The 6,513-nt window shown below is 39.1% G+C and overlaps 1 protein-coding gene across 7 annotated transcripts in view; it reads left to right on the top strand.

Moving 5' to 3' along the window:
• The first annotated feature begins 1,948 nt into the window (after positions 1 to 1,948).
• The window catches only part of epb41l3a (erythrocyte membrane protein band 4.1-like 3a), a 47,730-nt gene continuing 43,165 nt past the window's right edge, over positions 1,949 to 6,513 (top strand). The window contains exon 1 of one of the 7 annotated variants that reach the window (XM_039790311.1): positions 1,949 to 2,025. The gene's annotated coding sequence lies outside the window, so the exon portion shown is untranslated. Of the gene's footprint in view, positions 2,026 to 5,880; positions 6,034 to 6,513 lie in introns of those variants that run through there. The other 6 variants (XM_039790310.1, XM_039790312.1, XM_039790313.1 and 3 more) reach the window with 6 other exon arrangements.

The raw sequence follows: 6,513 nt of genomic DNA, 5'->3' as shown, positions 1-6,513 counted from the left end.
AACACACTGGGGCAAACACTGCAGGCTTAGGGAGCAACACACTGGGGCAAACACTGCAGGCTTAGGGAGCAACACACTGGGGCAAACACCGCAGGCTTAGGGAGCAACACACTGGGGCAAACACTGCAGGCTTAGGGAGCAACACACTGGGGGCAAACACTGCAGGGTTAGACAGCAACACACTGGGGGCAAACACTGCAGGGTTAGACAACATGAGGCTCTCGGTCGGTCCATGATGTCATTATATATGTCATTATATGCTATTATATATGTATTATATGTGTTTTATTTATGTCATTATATATGTTTTATATGGAACAGGAACTAGTAATGTCAGTGACAGCGTGCATGAGTTTTAAGGCTCTCAGTGTGACTGTTTCTGTGTTTCTCTGAGTGTGTGTCTCCCTCTGCTGGCCACTGCCTCCACCTGCAGCTACAAACCTCTCAACCCTAAACTGACCCTAACCAGCAGCTACAAACCTCTCAACCCTAAACTGACCCTAACATACAGCTACAAACCTCTCAACCCTAAACTGACCCTAACATACAGCTACAAACCTCTCAACCCTAAACTGACCCTAACATACAGCTACAAACCTCTCAACCCTAAACTGACCCTAACATACAGCTACAAACCTCTCAACCCTAAACTGACCCTAACATACAGCTACAAACCTCTCAACCCTAAACTGACCCTAACCAGCAGCTACAAACCTCTCAACACTAAACTGACCCTAACCAGCAGCTACAAACCTCTCAACCCTAAATCCCAACCCAGCCCCCACACCAAACTAACAAACACTACAAACCCCTTAAACCCTTAAACTGACCCTAACCAGCAGCTACAAACCTCTCAACCCTAAACTGACCCTAACCAGCAGCTACAAACCTCTCAACCCTAAACTGACCCTAACCAGCAGCTACAAACCTCTCAACCCTAAACTGACCCTAACATACAGCTACAAACCTCTCAACCCTAAACTGACCCTAACATACAGCTACAAACCTCTCAACACTAAACTGACCCTAACATACAGCTACAAACCTCTCAACCCTAAACTGACCCTAACAAACAGCTACAAACCTCTCAACACTAAACTGACCCTAACCAGCTAGCTACAAACCTCTCAACCCTAAACTGACCCTAACATCAACAGCTACAACCCTCTCAACCCTAAACTGACCCTAACATACAGCTACAAACCTCTCAACACTAAACTGACCTATACATACCAAGCAACCTAAACCAAACCTCACCATCATAACCACCTGACTACAAACCTCTCAACACTAAACCCTGACCCTAACATACAGCTACAAACCTCTCAACACTAAACCTGACCCTAACATACAGCTACAAACCTCTCAACCCTAAACTGACCCTAACCAGCAGCTACAAACCTCTCAACCCTAAACTGACCCTAACCAGCAGCTACAAACCTCTCAACCCTAAACTGACCCTAACATACAGCTACAAACCTCTCAACCCTAAACTGACCCTAACTTAACCTAACAACCAACTACCTACAGCCAGATTCCCAACCAGGGGATGAACCTTAACCCAGAAATATAACTCTAACCATCAGCCTCATAGTCTCTCTGTCTGGGTCTGTGTGTGTGTGTGTGTGTGTGTGTGTGTGTGTGTGTGTGTGTGTGTGTGTGTGTGTGTGTGTGCGTGTGTGCGCGTGCGTGCGTGCGTGTGCGTGCGTGCGTGTACGTGTACGTGTTTGTGTGTGTGTTTTTCTGCAATCATTAAATTCTTTGATGTCTGATCTCCTCCGCTGACCTAAACACTACAAATCCCACAATCCCCTGCAGGGAGCCCATCAGGACAGAGTGCAAACAGCTGGAAGGGGTGGGGGGGAGGGGGATAATCTGTGGGGGCGGGGCTAATAACACTAATCCATCCGAACAACAGACAGGACGGAGACTCTGAAAGAGAGGAAGAGGAACACAAGCTACAGGAATCCTTTTACATCTTCATCTTCATCATCCTCATCCTGAGACTTCTGAACACCTGCACAGGTAACACATTCGCTCTGATGTAACGAGAGCTCTGATGTAACAAGAGCTCTGATGTAACGAGAGCTCTGATATAACGGGAGCTCTGATGTATGAGAGTGGTGTAATGTAACTAAGTACATGTACTCCAGTACTGTACTTCAGTCCACATGTTGAGGTACTTGTACTTTACTTGAGTCTTTTCATGACACTTTCTACTTCTACTCCGTTACATTTCAGAGAGAAATATTGTACTTTTTACTCCACTACATTCATCTGTTACAGCTTTAGTTACTAGTTACTTTAATTACTCCACTACATTCATCTGTTACAGCTTTAGTTACTAGTTACTTTAGTTACTCCGCTACATTCATCTGTTACAGCTTTAGTTACTAGTTACTTTAGTTACTCCACTACATTCATCTGTTACAGCTTTAGTTACTAGTTACTTTAGTTACTCCGCTACATTCATCTGTTACAGCTTTAGTTACTAGTTACTTTAGTTACTCCACTACATTCATCTGTTGCAGCTTTAGTTACTAGTTACTTTAGTTACTCCACTACATTCATCTGTTACAGCTTTAGTTACTAGTTACTTTAGTTACTCCGCTACATTCATCTGTTACAGCTTTAGTTACTAGTTACTTTAGTTACTCCGCTACATTCATCTGTTACAGCTTTAGTTACTAGTTCCTTAGTTACTCCATTACATTCATCTGTTACAGCTTTAGGTTACTAGTTACTTTAGTTACTCCGCTACATTCATCTGTTACAGCTTTAGTTACTAGTTACTTTAGGTTACTCTACATTCATCTGTTACAGCTTTAGTTACTAGTTCCTTGAGTTACTCCACTACATTCATCTGTTACAGCTTTAGTTACTTTAGTTACTCCTCTATATTCATCTGTTCCAGCTTTAGTTACTAGTTACTCCACTACATTCATCTGTTCCAGCTTTAGTCACTAGTTACTTTAGTTACTCCGCTACATTCACCTGTTCCAGCTTTAGTTACTTTAGTTACTCCTCTATATTCATCTGTTCCAGCTTTAGTTACTAGTTACTTTAATTACTCCGCTACATTCATCTGTTCCAGCTTTGGTTACTAGTTACTTTGATTACTCCGCACATTCATCTGTTACAGCTTTAGTTACTAGTTACTTTAGTTACTCCGCTACATTCATCTGTTCCAGCTTTAGTTACTAGTTACTTTAGTTACTCCCCATTCATCTGTTACAGCTTTAGTTACTAGTTACTTTGTTTACTACATTCATCTGTTCCAAATTTAGTTATAGTTACTTTATTTACTCCACTACATTCATCTGTTACAGCGTTTAGTTACTAGTTACTTTAGTTACTCCACTACATTCATATGTTACAGCTTTAGTTACTAGTTACTTTAGTTACTCCACTACATTCATCTGTTAAAGCTTTAGTTTACTAATTACTTTAGTTACTCCTCTACATTCATCTGTTCCAGCTTTGCTTACTAGTTACTTTAGTTACTCCCTACATTCATCTGTTACAGCTTTAGTTACTAGTTACTTTAGGTACTCCGCTACATTCATCTGTTACAGCTTTAGTTACTAGTTACTTTAGTTACTCCACTACATTCATCTGTTACAGCTTTGGTTTACTAGTTACTTTAGTTACTCCGCTACATTCATCTGTTACAGCTTTGGTTTACTAGTTACTTTAGTTACTCCACTTCATTCATCGTTACAGCTTTAGTTACTAGTTACTTTAGTTACTCCACTACATTCATCTGTTACAGCTTTAGTCACTAGTTACTTTAGTTACTCCCACATTTGTTCCAGCTTTAGTTACTTTAGTTACTCCTATATTCATCTGTTCCGCTTTAGTTACTAGTTACTTTAATTACTCCGCTACATTCATCTGTTACAGCTTTAGTTACTAGTTACTTTAGTTACTCCGCTACATTCATCTGTTCCAGCTTTAGTTACTAGTTACTTTAGTTACTCCGCTACATTCATCTGTTACAGCTTTAGTTACTAGTTACTTTGTTACTCCGCTACATTCATCTGTTCCAGCTTTAGTTACTAGTTACTTTAATTACTCCGCCTACATTCATCTGTTACAGCTTTAGTTACTAGTTACTTTAGTTACTCCGCTACATTCATCTGTTCCAGCTTTAGTTACTAGTTACTTGTATACTCGCCTACATTCATCTGTTCCAGCTTTGTAGTTACTAGTTACTTTAGTTATTCCGCTACATTCATCTGTTACAGCTTTAGGTTACTAGTTACTTTAGTTACTCTGCTGCATTCATCTGTTCCAGCTTTACTTACTAGTTACTTTAGTTACTCCCCTACATTCATCTGTTCCAGCTTTAGTTACTAGTTACTTTAGTTACTCCGCTACATTCATCTGTTCCAGCTTTAGTCACAAGTTACTTTAGTTACTCCACTACATTCATCTGTTACAGCTTTAGTTACTAGTTACTTTAATTACTCCGCTACATTCATCTGTTACAGCTTTAGTTACTAGTTACTTTAGTTACTCCACTACATTCATCTGTTACAGCTTTAGTTACTAGTTACTCTACTACATTCATCTGTTACAGCTTTAGTTACTACTTACTTTAGTTACTCCCCTACATTCATCTGTTACAGCTTTAGTTACTAGTTACTTTAGTTACTCCGCTACATTCATCTGTTCCAGCTTTAGTTACTAGTTACTTTAGTTACTCCGCTACATTCATCTGTTCCAGCTTTAGTTACTAGTTACTTTAGTTATTCCGCTACATTCATCTGTTTACAGCTTTAGTTACTAGTTACATTCATCTGTTCCAGCTTTAGTTACTAGTTACTTTAGTTACTCCACTACATTCATCTGTTCCAGCTTTAGTTACTAGTTACATTCATCTGTTCCAGCTTTAGTTACTAGTTACTTTAGTTACTCCACTACATTCATCTGTTACAGCTTTAGTTACTAGTTACTCACTACATTCATCTGTTACAGCTTTAGTTACTAGTTACTCACTACATTCATCTGTTCCAGCTTTAGTTACTAGTTATATATATATATATATATATATATATATATATATATATATATATGTATGTATGTATAATAATGTACTCACATTAACAATCAAGTTAACGCAAAGTCTCTCTCTGCTTTGTCTGTCTCTCTCCATCACTTCCTGTCTCCTAAATGTGAGTAACACACACACACACACACACACACACACACACACACACACACACACACACTATATATTTACATATTAATACCAGTTTAGATAATGGTTCCTACATGTATGAACGGGGCCGTGGCCCCTTACACACTAACAACATGCAGCAATAACGGACCTTTGTTAAGTAAAGCCATCGCCAAACCCACCAGACTCCATGTAAATAATCAGGACTTTTAGCGTGTATAGAGCCAGCATATCTCCACATGTAAATGGGTGAATTAAGGGTTTATTTCAAGCAAACCAGAGTGGTGATTGTTGGAACAGTGGAAAGATGAACCAAGACGGCTTTTGGTAGTTTTATTTAGTTTCTGTCCACTTTGAATGAAGTGTGTTTTACGATGATTAAAGTCTGGATTATTTACATGGAGTCTGGTGGAAATATGCTGGCTCTATACACGCTAAAAGTCCTGATTATTTACATGGAGTCTGTCGGAAATATGCTGGCTCTATACACGCTAAAAGTCCTGATTATTTACATGGAGTCTGGTGGAGATATGCTGGCTCTATACACGCTAAAAGTCCTGATTATTTACATGGAGTCTGGTGGAGATATGCTGGCTCTATACACGCTAAAAGTCCTGATTATTTACATGGAGTCTGGTGGAGTTGAAATATGAAATAAAACTTCATTAAAACTATTTAATACAAGCAGCTGTCCCACATCGTGCGTCGTGACGTCACCGCCCCGCCGCCGTGCGTTGTGTCGTAAAGAGAGAGATGACGTAGTAAAAAAAAAAGCGTCAGATACCGGGAGGAAGAGAGGCAGCGTCCTGCACGAGGAGGAGAGAGAGAGAGAGAGAGAGAGACACACACAGGTAAATCTGCCTGTCTGTCTGATTCACTGAAACAGAAAAACTAAACGGAGGATTAGATCTGATTATGTTTTATTATCGATCAGAGAGAGAGAGAGAGAGAAAGAGAGGGCATCATTCTGCTCCATCACCGCCGCTCAGTGTGTGTGTGTGTGTGTGTGTGTGTGTGTGTGTGTGTGTGTGTGTGTGTGTGTGTGTGTGTGTGTGTTGCAGCGGGGTGTTTCCTGCTGCAGGACGACCGGAAACTACCGCATCAAGTCTCCGTTATAGATTTACATATTATGTACCTCTGTAATAATCTATACTAATAAATAAAGAACTTGTGATCTGAAGTGGGATGAATGTGTAGAATATAATAATAATAATAATAATAATAATAATAATAATAATAATAATAATAATAATAATAATAATAATAATAATAATAATAATAATATATAATAATAATAATAATAATAATATAATAATAATAATAATGTATTA

Source organism: Perca fluviatilis, chromosome 22 (assembly GCF_010015445.1).
Source record: "Perca fluviatilis chromosome 22, GENO_Pfluv_1.0, whole genome shotgun sequence".
NCBI lineage: Eukaryota > Metazoa > Chordata > Actinopteri > Perciformes > Percidae > Perca > Perca fluviatilis.
The sequence above is the reverse complement of the archived record's forward strand: the minus strand, read 5'-3'. Positions and strand labels throughout refer to the sequence as shown.